General features: G+C 47.4%; 1 protein-coding gene across 9 annotated transcripts in view; it reads left to right on the top strand.

Annotated features, from left to right (window-relative positions):
- Positions 1-410: 410 nt before the first annotated feature.
- Positions 411-20,370, top strand: part of scly (selenocysteine lyase) — an 81,523-nt gene continuing 61,563 nt past the window's right edge. For 3 of the 9 annotated variants that reach the window (XM_072474834.1, XM_072474830.1, XM_072474828.1), the window contains exons 1-2: positions 447-520; positions 19,723-19,822. The gene's annotated coding sequence lies outside the window, so the exon portion shown is untranslated. Of the gene's footprint in view, positions 521-19,722; positions 19,823-20,370 lie in introns of all 9 variants that reach the window. The other 6 variants (XM_072474832.1, XM_072474831.1, XM_072474826.1 and 3 more) reach the window with 3 other exon arrangements.

Genomic DNA, 20,370 nt, shown 5'->3' with positions numbered 1-20,370 from the left:
CGTCTTGTAACGGTTATTTGAGTTCAAGCCGGTTCACTGAAATAAGTAATCTGTGCTTTAACTAGGATAAAGATTAAATATTAATAAAGATTTAGTTGTATGAAATATCTTGCCACATCAGTTGGTACCTCAGTCTGAGGGCAACGCCTTTCTCTTCATGGAGATGAAGGGGGAGATGTATGTGGCGGGGAAGCTCTCTCTCTCCTTGTCCCTCTGTCCTCCCAACCCTACGCTTACCTCGCCCCTTTCTCAATTCTCCTCCCTCTTTCACCCTCACTCCCCCAATTCCCGCCAGTTCGCTCCCTGCAATTCTCCCACTCCGCTGCCGGTGGCGCTGCGGCGGGAGTCGCCAATGGGAAGCGGGCGAAGGCTGCGCCCCCCAGCGGCTGGGAGGAGGTCGTAGCGACCGTGGGGGGGGGGGGAACAGAGCTGGAGGGAGAGAAGGCGGACGGTTGTTGAAATTTTTACGGGATTCAACAACGGGAATCCGGGAGAATAAACCACCACCGGCCAACAGTGAGTGAGTAAAAGTGATGGATAAAATGGGGGAACAACAGCTTTTTGCTGTAAATGTGTCTACATGAGGGAGGCCTGATTGTGTTTCCACAGCAACCTATTGAGCAGGCCGCCCATCTCGGTGGGGGGTTGTCACTACACAAGGACATTTAATCTACATCAACCCTTTCCTCTGCTCCCACAGCAAAATAAACCCAGTGTCGTTTAAAAACAGGTGGGTTCTCTGCGCCCAGGGACCTTGTCACTCAGTGAATTCAGGGGTTCAGCCAGCCAGTCACAGTAACTTCATTGAAGCCTACTTGTGACAAGCGATTTTCATTTCATTTCAGTCTTTCCTGTTCCCTGCAATTGTTTTTATTTTGTTGCTTTGATGTGGGAGGGAGGGAGCTCACTTGGACAGGTCACTTCCTCGGGTCCTCCCAAAAGGTCCTCTGACATCCCTGTTCTGAGCCATGATAGGTTCTCACTCATTGGTGGTTATGACCGGTTCTTGGTCACGTTACTCTGGGATTGTTCAAGAGTTCAGAGATAAAACTTTTTTAAAAAGGCAATTGTAAATGTTGCAACAGGGGGTTTATTTGATGTGCATTTTTTATTTTTTTGCAATGCTATGGTTACTATTCGAGAGAACGGCGCTGCCTAACGCTGTTCTGCCTGGTCTGTGTGTCCAGCTGTTGAGTTTCTCTGCCAACATGCTGGGCAGAAGTTGAGTTTAAGAAACCAGGCTGCAGTAAAACCAAACCCTCAAAACATGCCACTATCAGAATCCTTCTTAGCCTTACTCACCCCCATTTACATTCCTTTTGTCTTTCTGTGCTCGACATTTTTGTCAATCTCCAGCTATCGCTGGCCCTCTATCCAGCCACACCTCTCCACCCCCCCCCCCCCTCCACCCCCCGTTACAGTATAAATCTGATCCCATTTCCAGTTCTCTCGAGCTTTGACAATCGGCGGGCCGGCCGTGTAGAGCGGCCCCTGACTGGCGCAGCGCCAACCATGTCGACACCAATGGCGCAGTGGAGAATCGCATGCCGGCGATGGTGCGATTCGTGCCCGTCGTGGGGATTCTCCGGCCTAGCCCCAGGCTCAGAATCCCGCCCAGGAATTAGGAACAGAAGTAGGCAATTCAGCCCCTCGAGCTTGCTGTCTCAAATCCACCTCTCCAGCTGTTGCCCATATCCGTTTAATCTGTTTTTTAAATCAAAAATATGTCTATCTCTTTCTTGAAAACATTTAATGACTCAGATTCCACTGTACTATGGGGCAGCGAGTTCCACAAATTCGCCACCCTCTGCGAGAAGTAGTTCCTCTTCATTAGGGGCGGCACAGTGGTTAGCATTGCAGCCTCACAGCTCCAGGGTCCCGGGTTCAATTCCAGTCTCGGGTGACTGTGTGGAGTGTGCACTTTCCCCCTTGTTTGCGTGGGTTTCCTCCGGGCGCTCCGGTTTCCTCCCACAGTCCAAAGATGTGCAGGTTAAGTGGATTGGCCATGCTAAATTGCTCCTTAGTGTCAAAAAGATTAGGTGGGGTTACATGGTTCAGGGGGTTTGGTGAAATCCGAAAATAGGGCAACTAATCCTGTATGCCGGGGTGTGAGAGCGGTAGGCTCTTTTTCGTCATTTCCTGACTCTTAAGGGGGTAGTGTCTGCGCGCAACTGAAGGGATCCTGCTAAGATCCATGTGAACACGAAGGCCGTCTTCATCTTTGTCGGTCGTCTTCTTTGTCTTCCTCTGGGGTTCCGGAGTTCTGTGAACACAAGCATTATTTCTGTTATTATCTTGCTTAAGATCTCGTCTGTCTGTCTGTCCTTTGTTGCCAATTTCCCATTATAATTGGTCACCATCTGTGACTCCCTCATTTAAAAAAAAAACGAATGTTTGGACAAGATATCTAAGAAAAAATACTGCCATACTGCGAGCCGTCTTGCAACCTGTGTGATTTACCATCCTAGTGATTTAGGGTGTAGATAGCATACGGAAGCAACTGAAGGGTTGCCAAAACCAAACAAGAGAATTTTGAACATAACGAGCCAAAATGGGGTGCGTATGGGCCGCGGCGGGTAAGAAATGGGTAGAATCCCCGGGTAGGACGGTGACCAATGCCGTTTGTGCACTACCCGAGCGTAGCTGACCAGAGGGGGGTCCTCGGGCACGGCGGGGACCAATACCGTTTCTCCACTGCCTGAGCAACCGGCAAGAACGGGTAAGAATGTGGTTGTCGTGGGGGGCTTACTCGAATCGGGAGAGTAGGTATGAGTCGTGTCGGGCGACAAACTAGTTCCTTTGAACGATTGTCTGGCGACAAACTTGTACCTCTAAACTGGTTTCTGTTGACAAACTAGTTCCTCTGAACTATTGTCTGGGGAAAAACTTGTTCCATTAACAGGCGTTGGGCGTCAAAGGAGTGGTGATGTGGGGCCGTGAAAACTTTCGAGTTTACGAACAACACTTAATATTAGCACTAACGAACAAACATACAACAAACATGGTGCAGGTTCCATCAGAAAAGACACCGTATCTCTCCATCGGTTCCTTTTTTTCTCCATCATCTGGGCACCTCACTGCTCAATAGCGAACAGGGTCGCAAAGGGATTCGTTTGGTGGGAGTCAGACTCTAGGTCATCATCTTCACCCGGCTGCCAAACTCTTGTCTGTAGTAACCGAGCTAAAGCTGCTTGGGGCGAATTGGGGTCCATCTCATCATTCCGGATGAGCCTGAACGAATTGTCTCGGTGCCAGAATCGTGTGTCGAGGTTGGAGCTACTAGGTTTCAATCCGTAATCGTCGGGCGGTGGGTCTGGGTCAGGGGCTTTGATATATGTAATCTCGAACCGGTATGTGGAATCATGCTCGGAATCGCTGGGAGTGGGGCCTGGTACAGAGGTATAGTCATAACGTGGTGTGCTGTGGCTGTCGTCATTGCCGTCGCTATCGCTGTCTCTGCTGGTTGAAGGAAGGGAGAGGCGGAGTTGTGCCTCTGGGGGTCGAGTTGAAGTCGTGTCTGAGGGCGGGCTGGACTGATTGGGAGAGCGTAGGAAAATCATCTGTGGGCGGGGCGTGCTCGTCTGCTGCTGCGAGCAGGATGTGGTGTGAATGCTTATTCTGCGAGCCATAAGCCTTGAGCTGGTTTATGTGAAACCACACAGACTTACCATTGGGATATGTAATTTTGTATACCGAGGGGCTGACTTTGTCCGAAATGGAGTACAGTCCGGAGAATTTAGGGGAAAGAAATTAACTGGGGTTGTATAGGGAAAGTATGACTTGCTGCCCTACTGCAAAGTCAGTGGCGTGTACTGTTTTCTCGAAACAAGCTGTTTCTTCCTGGTTCCAAGTCTCACTGCTGCGGCGAGTTGGGCTGCCCCAATTGTTGAACTGCATTTTCATGTTTGAGGGGTGTAACTGCGGGGCTGGCCAAGTCCAGTCTTAATAACTACCCAGTGCCTTTCATGGGGCGTCCGGTCATGAGGGTGTGGGGGGTGTACCCTGTGGACCTGGATACCATGTTTCTTATAAACATTGAAGCAAATGGGAGAACTGAATCCCAGGTGCTGTTATTCTGCTGAACCATTTTCCTGAGGGTGGCTTTTAATGTCCTATTCATCCTCTCTACAATACCACTCGACTGGGGGTGGTATGCAATATGAAACTTTTGTCGAATGCCGAAAATCGTGACGGCTTTTTTCATGACACGTCCTGTGAAATGGGAGCCTTGATTGTATTCTATACTGCGTGGGAGTCCCCATCTTGTAAATATGTGGTGTGTTAATATTTTAGCCGTTGTCTTGGCCGTATTAGTTCTTGATGGAAAAGCTTCCACCCATTTTGTGAAGGTGTCTATGACCACCAACACATACTTATAACCATTTCTGCAAGGGTGTAGGGGTCCTATATGGTCTATCTGGAGATTTGTCCTGGTCCATTAACGGGGTGGGTGTGACTAAGTTGAGTATTTTTTGCACATCTGTCCGGATTGTTCTGGACACACAATAAGCAATTCTCTATGTAGTGCGTTACATCAGTTTTTAAATCAGGCCACCAGCAGAGCGGTCTGAGGTGGGCTAGGGTGGGTTCAATTCCTTGGTGTCCATGATTGTCATGGAACTGACACATGATCTGGTTCCTGTCCTGGCTGTGAACTATATAAATGCCATCCTTTAAAATCACACCGTCGTGTGTGGTGATTGCATTCTTGTACTTATCATACGGGGCTGGGAAGGTACCCGTTAAAACTTCCCTGAGTTTCTCGTCCTCTTTCTGTGCCTTCGCTAGATCCTGAATATTGGTCTGTGAGACCTGAACTGAGTGTACTGGAGTGCTTTCGGGGGGGTTCCAAAAATAACCATGCCTGGAGCCTGCCTTCGCTAGGGCGTCTGCTTTAACGTTACCGGGGGGGGGGGGGGGGGGGGGAGAGCGGTGATAACTGCGAACCTTAATTATTCCGTATTTTCTATCCTTCGCTGTCTCTAAGATATGACAGAGTAATGGGGCTGAGCGTAGGGGTTTACCGTCCGTGGAAACAAATCCTCTCGTTTCCCACAGGGGTAGGAATTCTGTCAAACTGTTGCATACATACAAGCTGTCTGAATAGATGTCTGCTGGGGTCGGGAACGAGTCGGGGTGGTCTACAATGTAAGCGATTGCTGCCAGCTCTGCTGCCTGTGAGCCTAAGTGTCCTGGCAACTTTAATGCAATCTCATCTAGGGCACGTCCCTGCGCATCCTCTACGTAAATACCGCAACGGGTAATTCTCCTTCCATTTAACATTGTGGAGGAGCCATCCACATAAATCTTCAGGGATGCGCATGTGTCTGTGGGCTGGGGTCTCTGGGGTGTACAACCTGTTTTTCTGGGAGGTGTTTGGGGAATAAATGGGCCTGTGTGCTGTTTTGTGGTGATGATCTCACACTCATGAGGGGTGCCTGCATACTGCAAATTATCGGCAAGGAAGGTGTGGGTCGTGGTTCTTTTTACTGTGATGTCCCGTCCCTGTAAAAGAAGGGTCCAATGGGCTGCGCGGATTTGGCTGACTGTGCCATCCTTAAGTCGGCCGTCTAACAATAGCTGTGTTGGGGTGTGTTCTGTGAGGATGGTGATGGGGTTGAGTCCTGTAATGTAGGCGAAGTATTGTACTGCCCAAAAAACTGCGAGCAGGTGCCTTTTACAGGCAGAAAATCCTTGCTCTATGGGGTCTAACACGCGTGAGGCGTATGCTACGGGGCGTAATTGGTCATGGCGTTCCTGGAGGAATACGGCCGAAAGGGTTCGGTCGGTGCTTGCTACTTCGATAGCGTACGGGGAAAGTGGATCTGGGACCTGTAGTGCGGGGGCTGTGCTGAGTGCTCTTTTTAAAGCATCCACGGCATCCGTATACTGTGGAAGCCATTCCCAAGGTGCCTGCTTCTTGAGAAGTTCGGAAAGTGGCGCTGCTTTAGTGGCGAAACCGTCAATATGGTTTCGGCAGTAGCCAACCAGTCCTAAAAATAACTGGAGGGCTGAGACATTGTGGGGAAGGGGCAATTTGACGATCGAGTCAATTCTCTTTTGCTCGATCTCGCGTTTACCATGAGTGATCACTGTTCCCAAGTAAATCACTTTCTCTTTCAAAATCTGGGCCTTCTTGGGGTTGACTTTACAAGCAATTTCTTTTAGGAGTTCGGCGAGAAGCGAAATATGCTCTCCCTTTCTGTCTGTCTGCAGTAACAAGTCGTCTACATACGGGGCCAGACAATCGCGGCGGGAAAATTTTGCTAATCCATTTGCCAGCTGTCGGTGGAAAATGGAGGGGGAGTTGTGGAAGCCTTGTAGAAGGCACGTCCACATGTACTGTTGCCCTTGGAATGTAAAGGCAAATTTGTACTGGCACGCTTTAGCCAATGGAATGGACCAAAAGCCGTTACTAATGTCCAATACTGAAAAAAAATTTGACTGGAGTCCCTGTTTGAGCATGGTCTTGGGACTCGTGGCTACGGTGGGGGCTGCTGCTGGGGTTACTTTGTTCAGTTTCCGGTAATCAATGGTCAGTCGTCATGATCCATCGGGCTTCCTGACGGGCCAAATTGGTGCGTTGTTTGTGGAGGCTACTGATCTGAGTACGCCTTGATCCAACACAAACTCTATTAATTTGTAGATTTCTCCCTCTGCTTCCTGGGGAAATCCGTACTGCTTCTGGGGTTTAGGGTGAGGACCTGTAATGGTCCCAAAGCCAGCTAATTTGCCACAGTCGTGCTTGTGCTGTGCAAATGCTGTTTTATTTTCCTGCAGGACTGCCCAAACTTGTTTGTCTGTATTAATGGTTCAAGGGTCGAACCAGAAGTCTCCTACTGAGCTAATCCTGTTTACATACTCTCCTACTATGAGCGTGGCGGGGGCTCGTGCTGCCTTTGCCATTTTCCAAATAAACTTGTTAACTGGGTCAAAAGAAAGGTTATGGGAGCTCATGAAATCGATCCCAAGGATATGTTCTGCTGTCTGGGGCAGATCAACCAAAACTACGGGATGCTTAGTTGTGATGTTCCCTATTTGTATCGCTACAGGGGCTGTAATGTGTCCCTGTTGTAAATGGCCTGTAAAACCGCGGAGTGTGATGATGTCTGTTGTGGGCCACGTGTCTCGCTGAAACATCGTGGAGGAATTGAGTGTGGTGCGGGACCCTCCTGTGTCCCGATGAAGTTCTACGGGGTGTCCCCGAACTTTGCCTGCCACTACCGGTCTACCGGACTTGTCCCAAAGGGTGTCGCAGACCCAAGTTGGGGAGCCCGAACACCGTCAGTCAGTGCCGTTCATGTCTGCATTCTCTGAACGGGCGCTAACGCTATGGATCGGCTTTGCCCTATTCCTGTTTAGGATCTGTTGGCTTCTCTGCTGCTTTTGGGGCGCGTTGCACTCTCATGCATAGTGTCCTAATTGGCCACAGCTGTAACATTCCTGAGCTTTGGACTGGGATGGGCTGTTCCTGCCCTCATTTACCCATGCGGGGTTCTGGTGCACTTTAACTGGGTTCATCTCTGCCTGCTCTTCATCGGGTGTTATAAATGCGGGTTTGCCTGCAATTGATTGCTCCCAAGCTCAGGCCAATCTCTTCAAAACCCATTTTTTATTGTGGGCCTCATCTGAGGGGTCATAATTTGCGCAAGCTTTTCGTCCTGCGTCTGTGGCGTGGGAGACTAGAATTCGGGTCCATTTGGCCATATTATCTGGGAACAAATGGGCGCGGGCTAACTCTCCGAAAACTGCGGTGAAGTGTATCCACAAGCATCCAGCAAACGCTGTGGGGTGCTCTGTCTTTTGCCTACACTTATTTTGGCCTTCTACGGGGTCTCCTCTATTAAAGTCGATCGCCTCAAGGATCGCTGTGTCCATCTCTTGGAGTGTGCCTCCTCCTACATTCTGTGGGTCGGGAAGGGCTGTCACGACTGAAGGGTCGAGGCTTAGAACTGTGAGCTTCACTTGCTCCCTTTCTCCAGGCCGTACATGGTAGCCTGCTGTTTGACTTTCGCGAAAAATTGGTGGGGGTCTGATGTGGGACGGACCGGTGTCATTTTTCCACACGCGTCCCGTAATTGGGTCACGGTTAATGGGGTTGTGTAAAGGAAATCTGCTTCTGCTTCTTCTCCTGCGGTCTGTGGTTACAGGGTTCATGGGGGTGTGTTCTGCCTGTTCAGTTGGGGGTTGGGGCGCTCCTTTTCTGGGGGGTTTTCCTGCGTACATGTCCCATGTACGTATCTATGGGCAGTCTCGTTCAATTCCTGCCAGTCGGGGCCGTTTTCCTGGTCTAATTGTGGTCCAAATGTGCTTTAAAACCCATTTTGAACGGAAAGCAGAGATTGCAATTTGCTTCCGGCACTTTGCGTGGTCTACTGAGCTCTGCCTTTGTTCCGTTGTGGAAGTATGGAGAGCTTGTAGGGCTGCTTTCAGATCATTGCACTGTTTATGCAATTTCTCAACTTGTTGTTCTGTCTCTAGTCTTACCAAGACTGCACGTTGCGTGTCCTGGTGGGCCTTATCGTATTGCTTGGAAACTACTCAAATGCGCGAGACAAGACTGGTGTGCCCACTTGGCATCATCCACCTCTCTGTTCCTTGCTGCTAACTGCTCTTTTAAATCTCTATTTTCCTTCCCTACGTCACGTCTAGCTCACTACTTCTGTCTCTCTCCTCTATCTCTTTACGGAGCGTCCTAACAACCTCTTCTGTGCCTCTCAACTGTGCCAAACAGGACACGATTGCCATTGGCTTGCGAGCTTTCCCTAAGCTCTTCTTGTGGATCTCTGGCAGGTTCTCCCACCAAGTATGTCCTGTACTCCCAGGACCTGTTTCCTCATTAGCGCAGAATTCACTCCAAAGGGGCCATCCTTTCCCTTTGAGATATTTTCTGATTTCATCTTCCCAAACGGGACACTGTCCTACTCTACTGGTCGCTGCGACCTCGAATTCCTGGGGGTTCATAAGGCGTTCCATTGCCTTCATTGCCATTTTCTCTATCTAGGTTCTCTACTGAATTTGGAACAGGGGGTGTTAAAGTGGTGATGTAAACACGGGTATGGCTTACGCTAATTTCCATCCTACAAAACTCCCGTCAGTTTTACGCAACAAAATCTCTCAGGTTTACCTCATATCCTTGTTAGTACGCATGCATTAACTCACTTCCGAATCTCGGAGGCATGATCAGTACTGTTCTTACGCTTGTGGTTTTTCTGTTTCCAATTGGATTCTCAATTCAAATTTGGGTTCTCGGAGTGGTTAGGCCACTTCTAAGTCGAGTCACGTCAGATGTCGCCAGTAAATGTTGCTAACTTGCTATTGTCTCTTAATTTGGTTCCGTTTAATTACGTTTGCTCAAGAGTCGCCAGGTATCTTTCGACACCACAAGGTTCAAAACCGAATACTGATCAAAGACTCGATACACCAGTTAGTAAGTTCAAAAGCAATGCTCATTTATTTACACAGTCAAATCTACTCATGCATAAAACTCTACAACCTAAACTATCACTATTACTAAAAGCCTATACTTAGCTACAGGTGCCCACTCAGTCAGAGGAACAATGGCCGCTGCTCGGTTCTGAGGCTGCTGGGTTGAGCTGTTTACAGGATAGCACCTAGGAACACATCTCGTAGTGTGCGTTGACTTGGAACTTACTTGGTCTGGCGTAGCTGCTAGGCAGGTCTCTCCTCGCTGAGAGCCAAGGCTAGAGAGAGATCCTCTCTTGGGTAGTCCTTTTTATACCCCAAAAGGGCTTCGTGCGTTTTTGGGCTGGCCTTGAACTTGGCCCCAATTAATTGGGCCGTTTCCCAATTGTCCTTATCGATTTTCCTCCAATAAAGGGGTGGGTTCCCTGGTTGCTGGGCGTATCCTAGGTGGCCGTTTGTTTGCTTTGTTTTAGTCTCCTCTGGCGCCGGGATGTCTGGCTTAGCATTGTTTACCTAAATGTTGCCTTTTGTTCCCGGGGATGGCTCATTAGTATGTAGATGGCTTAGCAGTACCGGTCCTGTCTGAGAGCTAAGGCTCTAATCAACAGACAGACCTTGCACCTGCTTGCTTTTTTGGTATTGTATCCCAGATGGCTACAAATGCAAGCATTTTGCAGGTAATTAAGTCTTTACAGATCCTGAGATAGGGGTAACCCCAGGTTAAAGTGGTGCGAATTGTCTCAAGCCAGGACAGTTGCTAGGATTTCACAAGCCCAGGCCAGATGGTGGGGGATGAATGTAATCCGACATGAATCCCAGGTCCCGGTTGAGGCCGTACTCATGTATGTGGAACTTGGCTATAAGTTTCTGCTCGGCGATTCTGCCAAGATCAGAGGCTGAATGCCCTTGACTGCTGAAGTGTTCCCCGACTGGAAGGGAACATTCCTGCCTGGCGATTGTCATGCGATGTCTGTTCATCCGTTGTCGCAGCGTCTGCATGGCCTCGTCAATGTACCACTGCTTTGCAGGGACAGAGCATTGCGAAAGCGGCGCTGCCCCTGATTTTGGCGCGAATGTTGATTCTCCGGCCGATCGCCGAACGCAGTTTCATTGTCGCCGACCGTGAGAATCCAAGCCAGGACAGTTGGTAGGATTTCGCAGGCCAGATGGTGGGGGAGAATGTAATGCGACATGAATCCCAGGTCCCGGTGACGAATGTGATATAAAATAGTTACTTTAGAGATACTAGTTAATGTAATGTAGAAATAAGCCACTTTGATTCTGGCAGTTAGGGACAAAGGGGTTTGAGACCGCATGGAAAAAGCAGGAAGAGGTGTGTCTATGAAAGTGATGCTGCATTGATAGGGGCCAGAGAAAGGGATTGGAAGTGAGCCAATCAGAATAGATCGAACAGGTCAGGAGGGACATAGGCTGACCTATGTCCGTCGAGTATGTGAAACTTGATACCATTTGAATTGATTTTGCAGAGATCCCTTTGTCTTTTAGTTCAGTCGTTTTCTGGGGTGTAAGAGGCTGGATGTCTCTTACGTTTCTGTAAGATGATTCAAGCTTGCAAGCTAAATAAATAACTTCTTTTTACGTGCGAATCCATCTCAACTTTTATTGAGGCCAGACTGACAGAGAAAGAAATTTGGGGATCAACATTTGGTGCCGAAAACCGGGATTTATCTGGGCGATCCTGATCCAACTGCGAAATCAGAATTAGACTGATTATGAACAGGAGGATGGGGAACAAAGGGCCCTCAATGTAGAACTGGAAAATGACCGCGCATTGATTGTTCCCCTCTTCTTATCGTCTGATTAGTCTGGTCACTCGCGGTTGGCACAGAAAGACCGCCTCGACGAAATCACAGGTCAGTCTGGGGATTAGCACTTTAATTGATGGGATTTCATATTGTTGTTTCGGCTTGGGTTAGGGTTTTGGGCTGATGGGACTTTAATAATGAAGGTTCAGTCTATTATATGGGTTCAGAGGCTGATGTGACTTCATTAATGAAGGTTCAGTCTATTATATGGGTTCAGAGGCTGATGTGACTTCATTAATGAAGGTTCAGTCTATTATAAGGGTTCAGAGGCTGATGTGACTTCATTAATGAAGGTTCAGTCTATTATATGGGTTCAGGGGCTAATGGGACTTCAATAGATGGAGGTTCAGTCCAGTATAACTGTTTTTAAATCTGAAGATGGTTCAACTCTATGTGTGAGTGTTTTAAATATATAGTTGATTAAGCTAAAATTGTCTCCTTGGACTGTAAAGTTCCGAGGTCTAGTTGAGATTGTGAGGAATGCTGCATATTGGTTGAAGCAGAAGTCTCTCAAAGGGTTAACAGCAGCAGGCGGAGTTGAAAACAGACAGTGCTTCTCACTCGGGCTTTGAGATAACAGCAGCAGCCGTAGTGTAATCGGATACCTTTCCTTTGAGTCAGTGAACACCAGCAAAGTTACGTTTTGAATTAATTAAAGGAAACCAGTGGGTTTCTCCACCTCTTTGATAAAAGTTATTATTTTCGAAAGCAATTGATTGAAATTGCCAGAATCTTAAGTTTTACTTACTTGAAATAAGGTTTATCTCATTTTATCTGGAGATTAATAGAAACTTAAAGAAGATCATGGACACCATTTTAAAAAGTGTCAATCTGGAGATGATAGTTGATTTTGCTAATACTTATGTGTATGTAAAAGAAAAAAAACTTGTTAAAAGAAAAATTGTTAAGATAAAGAAATAATTAAGTTGTAAATGTTATACAAGTTTGTGTTAAGCAAATTGTAAATTTAGTTCTGAGTTGAGATCAGAGCTAAGCTTGCAAGTTGCAGTAATTCAATTTGAATTTTCAAACATTTTTAAGTTTTAAAAAAAAGAGAGCAAATAGAGAAAAGAAGGACACAGATCTTGAATGCGTTGAATAGCACATTTCAAAGGCCCATAAATCTTTCTGTTATCTTAGACCTAAAACCTAGGAAGATTGACGAGCCAGAGGAATTTCTGGAGCGTTTTAATGAAATCTACCGCGGGCAGTCAGGCGATTTGCTGTATCAAAATGGTCAGAATTCCCCTCAATACTGTGCTATGTTAATGCATTGCCTACCACCTTCTGTGGTTACTGCTGTGAAATGTAATAACATGAATTGGACAGAGAACGACCCTTCCCAGATGGCAAGGGCAGTCAGATTTTACTGGAAGGAGGGTGTAGGCCAAGAAGGAGGCTCAGTTACAAAGGTTAAGACTGAGTATGTAATGAAAAAGGATGATCTGCGACCCCAACAAGCGGCAGAAATGGTAGTTTACCAGCAGGAGCTCCAATATAGTGACTTTGGGTGGGTGGATCAGCGAAGAGGAGGATGAGACAACAGTGCTATATTTCTATCACCCCCCCCAGTGGTGGACGTTAGACGTTGAACAGTCACTGCATCACGTTACCCTGGCCTATGACAGAACTGGACGAAACAGGGAGTTGGAGGACAAATACCGGCCATTACTTGAGACCGAATGGCCAGTCAAGGTTACAACCACAGTCACGGGAAAAGAAGGTACAGCCGATTTTGTTACAATATCACCACATTTATGGCCACAGTCAGCTTCGGTAAGCCCTCATATTACACGTCAGGTCCATGACCAGTACCATGCCAGGGATATGGGGCGAATGGTCAGCATCTTACCGCAGCTCGTCAGAATAGGTATGAGATATACCTTTTGAACAATCCACGTCTGACATTTAAATACTGTACCACTATCAATCCAGCCTGTTTTCTTAGCGGTCCCCCTGTCCATGAAGACGCACCTGGCCACGACTGTTTAGCCTTGATTCAGGAAACTACCACAATAAGGGGCGATTTGAGTGACATTTCGTCAGAACAACCTGACATGATTATGTGTGGTCAAATATCCCACCGGGGTTTAGTTAATGACCTACTGCAGGCCCTCCTTATGCCCGCGCAGATTTCCGTTATTAAATGCGCTGCCCACACGAATGGTACAACCCCAGTTGACGTTGGTAATGAACGAGCAGATTGTGCAGCGCGGACAGCCGCGCAAATTCAGCAAGTGATGGTGCCTAAGATGTTAAGTCAGACTAAACGATCTACTATGAATATGTCTGCTTCTGACAAGTCAATGCCAACCATCCAAGACGTCATAAGGTTACAGGAGGACGCTCCTGAGAGTGATAAACAAATGTGGAAACGGTTAGGTTGTACATATGATTCTGTTTCCTCTTTATGGACCACGCCTGCACATCAGACTTGTATGTCTGATGTGCTGGCTTTATGGGTCATTGAATGTGTACACTTTGCAACTCATTGTGGGGCTCGAGGGACTAGTGATTTGTTGTTGGACACTTGGTGGCACCCTAAAATGCAGGGGTTGGCCCAAAGTATCAGTAATCGGTGTTTGATTTGTCAGCAATATAACACCGGAAAAGGTATCCCTTGTGGGAAGGGGCAAACCCCGTTGCCCAGTGGTCCCTTTGAGACGCTCCAAATGGATTACATTGAGTTGGAAAGGTGTCAATGTTACAAATATGTTTTGGTCATTGTGGATGTGTTCAGCAGATGGGTCGAGGCGTATCCGACTATCTATAGTAAAGCTGCTACTGTGGTTAAAGTCTTGATGAGGGAAATCATTCCCCGGTACGGTATACCAGCTCAGTTAAGTTCTGATAATGGGCCTCATTTTATTGGACAAATTAACAAGGAGTTTTGCTCCCAGTTGGGCATACGCCAGCAGTTACACTGTGCTTACAGACCGCAGGCGGCCGGGGTGGTTGAGAGACACAATCAGACCCTCAAAACTAAATTGGCTAAATTAAGAGCAGACACGGGACTGACATGGCTTAAGTTGCTCCCCGTTGCCCTCTTCCAGCTGCGGGTTACACCTGCGGGACCAGCCCGGCCCTCTCCCGCCGAGATTCTTTATGGCAGGCCTCTTAGAACTCCTTGGAGCCTGCAGGTTCCCAGACGGGTTCAGTTTCATCAGATGACTGAAGAAATGACCGCCTATGTTCTAGCCCTTACGCAAGTGCTCAAGGAACTCCATGGCCAAGCCCGCGCGGCTCACCAGCCATTGCCCCAGTACCTAGCTCACTTTCAGTCCAGCCCGGTAGTTATGTCATGGTCAAAAAATTGGACTAGGAAGGGGTCGGAGCCGCGATGGGACGGGCCCTTCCAAGTTCTCCTTACCACCCCCACAGCAGTTAAAGTGGAGGGGCGAAGTGCTTGGTTCCACCTACATCACTGTAAATTGAGTCCATCTCCACTACTGTAAAAGGTCGGGTACTAACCTGCCTCCCTTCTCCAGTGCTATTTTACAGGTGTGGAGCATGATGGAGTGGCTACGCATCGTCTGTCTGATATTTGGCCTCACTTCGCTTGGCGTGTTATTGGCGATGGACATGGAAAAGGGGAATATTATGTATCTGTGTAGCCCCAACCAATCTACAAGGATACATCACCTATGCAAAGGTGATGTTCTTCGCTGCCCCCATATACGAGGACATGGTATCGACTCATGGAAGGTCATCAAAGTTAAGGAGAAGGCAGGAGTCATGAAGCAGCTGCACCGGTCCCGGCGATGGGAAGGGAACATTATGTGGACATTGCCTTGTTTTTGGAATACATGTAAATTTGATTTTGGATGTGTTAAAAGTGGTACAATAAAGATAACATCAGGCTGTCAGAAGAGTGTAGGAAGAGACCATGAGAAAGAGAAAGGGACTAGAGAGAGGACGGGGCGTATGAGAAGGGAAGTACAGCTAGAACGTAGGTTACCGGGAGATACACTTAAGTTAGTTAAAGGCCAAACTGAGGAAAACCCGGGTAGTAAACCTTGGGAGCCCTCGGGGCAATAACCAAGGAGTTGTCTCAGCTACGGTTGTTTGCAATGCAGAACCGGTATGCTCTTGACTATCTTCTGGCCCGTGAGGGTGGGGTATGCGCCATAGTACAGGGCAAGTGTATCATGGGAGTTCAGGACTTGACCGCTAACATCACTAAATTCATGGATCACATACGGGATCACTTGGACGGGATGCAGGATCCTGACTCTTGGGGTAACTGGGGATTTGGAGGATGGAAGGACTGGTTGATAAATATGGCCATGTATCTAGTGGTAGCTATCGGCTGCATCTTTGTGGGCCTGGCCATCCTTAAATGTGTGATGGGTAGAATGCGGGGTGCACTAGATCAGATCACCGCCCCAATCACCGGAAAAAATTTTTTACTGTTAAAATCCATGAGGGTGAGGCAGATGAAGGGGGGCTAAGACAGGAATTGGAAATGCAGCGACGGATCTTTTTAGATGAGGGACCGTAGCTATGGATTGGATAGTTCGGTTATCATGGAATGATAAAAGGAGGGAATGACGAATGTGATATAAAATAGTTACTTTAGAGATACTAGTTAATGTAATGTAGAAATAAGCCACTTTGATTCTGGCAGTTAGGGACAAAGGGGTTTGAGACCGCATGGAAAAAGCAGGAAGAGGTGTGTCTATGAGAGTGATGCTGCATTGATAGGGGCCAGAGAAAGGGATTGGAAGTGAGCCAATCAGAATAGATCGAACAGGTCAGGAGGGACATAGGCTGACCTATGTCCGTCGAGTATGTGAAACTTGATACCATTTGAATTGATTTTGCAGAGATCCCTTTGTCTTTTAGTTCAGTCGTTTTCTGGGGTGTAAGAGGCTGGATGTCTCTTACGTTTCTGTAAGATGATTCAAGCTTGCAAGCTAAATAAATAACTTCTTTTTACGTGCAAATCCATCTCAACTTTTATTGAGGCCAGACTGACCGAGAAAGAAATTTGGGGATCAACACCGGTTGAGGCCGCACTCGTGTGCTATAAGTTTCTGCTCGGCGATTCTGCGTTGTCGCGCCTCCTGAAGGCCGCCTTGGAGAACGCTTACCCGGAGATCAGAGGCTGAATGCTCTTGACTGCTGGCATATTCCCCGACTGGAAGGGAACATTCCTGCCTGGTGATTGTCGCGCGATGTCCGTTCATTCGTTGTCGCAGCGCAGCATGGTCAACTGTCCTACCAACTGTCCTGGCTTGACACAATTCACACCTCTTTAACCTGGGGTTACCCCATCTCTGGATCTGTAAAGATTTAATCACCTGCTAATGCTCATATTCCAAGCATTGTCTGGCATCTTTGAATCTGTCTATATATATATATATGTTTCTGGAACATACCTCTTCATTCACCTGAGGAAGGAGCAGCGCTCCGAAAGCTAGTGACATTGAAACAAACCTGTTGGACTTTAACCTGGTGTTGTAAGACTTCTTACTGTGCACATCCCAATCCAATGCCGGCATCTCCACATTTTTAAGCAGTAATAGCAGGACATTTAGAATATCATAGAGAGGGTTATCATGGCTTTGTGAAAGGGGATAGCATGTTTGACTAATTTATTAGAGTGCTTTGAGCAATTAACAAACAAGGTGGATAACAGGGAACCTATGCATTGAGGTGTACTTGGACATCCAGAAGACACTTGATCAGGTGCCACATCAAAGGTTACCACACAAAATAAGAGCTCATGGTTTAGGGAATAACAAATTAGCATGGATGGAGGATTTGTTAGGCATCAGGCAGGAGAGGAGGGATAAATGTCTAATTTTCATGTTGGCAAGCTGTTATTCGTGGAGTGCCATAGGGAGCAGTGCTACTGGCCTCAACCTTTTACAATCAAGGCGGAATTCTTCTATGGCGGGTTAATGATGGGCCAGTCTCCCCGGTGGCTGGTGGCATGAACGCCTTTTGCATTAATTTACATCTCATGAATGTTCATTAAAACACGTGGCCACCAGTGTCCTGACAGACCTTTCAATCTTGTGTCACGCCAGTGTGAAATTATGTAAATCCAAAACCCAATTGATAAAGAGTGGCGTGCAAAAGGTAGTCCTCCGTTTGCAAGAGACTATGAGGTGAGTGCAGTAAAGCCTTTCTGCTGTAGTGCTATGCTGCTCGTGGAGCAGCCCTCCAGCTCCCTGCTGAGCTGGTCTTCATGGGCTGGTTGGGGGGCGCGGTTGACATCCTCAGTGACATACAGCCAGAGTGTGTGTGGGAATTTGGAGTACTGTGGTAAGGAGTGGATAAGTTGTTTCTCTCCAGTTTAAAGCTACATTAAGGAAAGGTAAGAGTTCTAGCTTTAAAAACAAATTTCTCCTTGGGCATAAATTTAAGGTAAAAGTCTTTGATGCAAGAATTATGACTGGGAAGCTCAGTCTCTTGTTTGCACAATCTGCAGCATATAGGAATTCCTAGACACTTTGTGTAGTCTGGATGACCACATTTGCAGAAAGTACCACCGGTTTTACCAGCTTGAGAGCCGGGTTCCGGAGCTTGAGCATCGGCTGGAGGCACAGGGGTGCATCCGCAAGGCTGAGATGGATCGCACTGCAGCTTCAGGAACTGCAGTCAGAGAGGGAATGGGTCACCACCAGTCAGAAGAAGATTTGGGGGGGGGGAGGCAGGCAGATAGTCAGGGAAGTCCGAGAGTGCATCTCACTCAAGAACCTCTTTTCTGTGATGGAAAACGGTGTGTGAGTGATGGTTCCTCTGGGAGTGTAGCCAGAGCCAAGTTCACAGCACTGGGTGGCTCAGCTGCACAAATTGGGAGGAGTAAGGGTGGCGACAGTGCTTGTGAGAGGTGCAGACAGGCGTTTCTGCGGCCACTGTGTTTCCGCGGTACAGGCGTGACTCCAGATGGTGTGTTGCCTCTTTGGTGCCGAGGTCAAAGATGTCACTGAAGGGGGAGGGTGAACAGTCAGAGGTCATGGTTCAGATTGGTACCAAAGACATAGGTAGAAAGAGGGATGAGGTCCTGCAGCAAGAATTTAGGGAGCTGGGTAAAAGATTGAAAAGCAGGACCTCCGAGGTATAATTGCTGGATTACGACTTGTGCACATGCTAGTGAGTATAGGAATAGAAGGAGAGAGCAGATGAATGTGTGGCTGAAGAGATGGGAGGGAGGGCTTTAGTTTCCTGGATCACTGAATCCATTTTGGGGGAGGGTAGGTCCTGTACAAGTTGGACGGATTTCAGCTGAACCGGAATGGGACCAACGTCCTTGTCGGGAGGTTTGCTAGTGGTTTGCTAGTAGTAATAATAATAATCGCTTATTGTCACAAGTAGGCTTCAATGAAGTTACTGTGAAAAGCCCCTAGTGCTGTTGGGGGGAAGTTTAAACTAATTTGACAGGGGGTTTGGTCACCATGGTAGAGGTGTCAGTGGGAGGACCATATCTGTGACCGTGACCATAACTTGATAAGATTTATGGTAGTTATGGAAAAGGACAAGGATGAACCAAAAGTAAGGTTTCTGAACTGGAGGAAAACGCATAGAATATATAGTGCAGAAGGAAGCCAATCGAGTCTGCACACCTTGGAAAGAGTAACCTACTTGAGCCCACACCTCTAACCCATCCCTGTAACCCACCTAACCTTTTTGATACTAAGGGGCAATTTAGCATCGCCAATCATCCTAACCTGCACATCTTAGAACTGTGGAAGGAAACCGGAGAACCCGGAGGAAATCCACGCAGACACGGGAAGAAAGTGCAAACTACACACAGACCGTCACCCAAGGCCGGAATTGAACCCGGGAACCTGGAGCTGTGGGGCAGCAGTGCTAATCACTGTGCCGCCTAAATCTGACTTTGATAAAGGAGAATCCCAAGATGTTTTATAAGTATATTAAGGACAAGGGCAAGAGGGTAGGTAACCAGGGAAAGAGTAGGGCCCATTAGGAACCAAAGTAGCAACCTCTGTGTAGAGCTGAAAGATGTAGGTGAGGTATTAAATGAGTATTTTTCATCTATGTTCACTATGAATAAGAACAATATAGGTATAGAAAGCAGAGAGGGGACCTGTGATATAATTGAACAGCTTAGCATTGAGAGGGAGGAGGTCTTAGTGGTTCTAGCGGTTTTAAAAGTGGACAAATCTCCAGCCCATATTAGATGTATCCTCGGTTGCTGTGTGAGGAAAGGGAGGAGATTGCAGGGGCTCTAACGCCAATTTTCAAATTGCCTCTGGTCACAGGAGAGGTGCAAGAGGACTGGAGGACCGCTAATATGGTGTGGTTCAAAAACGGAAATAGGGAAAAGGCGGGTAATTATAGTCCGATGAGTCTAATATCAGTGGTAGGGAATTAATTAGAAATATTCTGAGGGACAGCATTAACCTGCACTTGGAAAGGCAAGATTAATCAGGGATATAGTCAGAATGGCTTTGTCAGGAGAAGAGCATGTCTAACAAATCTGATTGAATTTTTTCAGGAGGTGACCAGGTGTAGATGAGGGTAGTGCAGTTGATGTCGTCTACATGGACCTCATTAAGGCTTTTGACAAAGTCCCACATGAGAGACCGATCAAGTAGGTAAGAACCCATCGGATCTAGGGCAATTTGGCAAATTGGATCCATAATTGACTTAGTGGCAGGAGACAGAGGGTGATGGTTGAAGGTTGTTTTTGTGACTGGAAGCCTGTGCCCAGTGGTATACCGCAGGGATCGGTGCTGGGTCCCTTGCTATTTGTAGTGTACATTAATGGTCTAGATGTGAATGCAGGTGTATGATCAGTAAGTTCGCAGACGACACGAAAATTGGTGGTGTGATAAATAGTGAGGAGGAAAGCCTAAGATTACAGGATGATATAAACGGGCTGGTAAGGTGGACAGAACAGTGGCAAATGGAAATTAACCTTCAAAATTGTGAGGTGATGCATTTTGGGATGGCTAACATGGCAAAGGAATATACAATGGACGGTAGGACATTAGGATGAACAGATGACCAGAAGGACCTTGGGGTGCATGTCCAAAGATCCCTGAAGGCGGCAAGACAGGTAGATAAAGTGGTTAAGAAGGCATATGGACTACTTGGCTTTATTAGCCGAGGCATAGATTACAAGAGCAGAGAGGTTATTATG

This window comes from Scyliorhinus torazame, chromosome 14 (assembly GCF_047496885.1).
Source record: "Scyliorhinus torazame isolate Kashiwa2021f chromosome 14, sScyTor2.1, whole genome shotgun sequence".
Taxonomy (NCBI): domain Eukaryota; kingdom Metazoa; phylum Chordata; class Chondrichthyes; order Carcharhiniformes; family Scyliorhinidae; genus Scyliorhinus; species Scyliorhinus torazame.
This window is presented reverse-complemented; position numbering and strand designations above follow the sequence as displayed.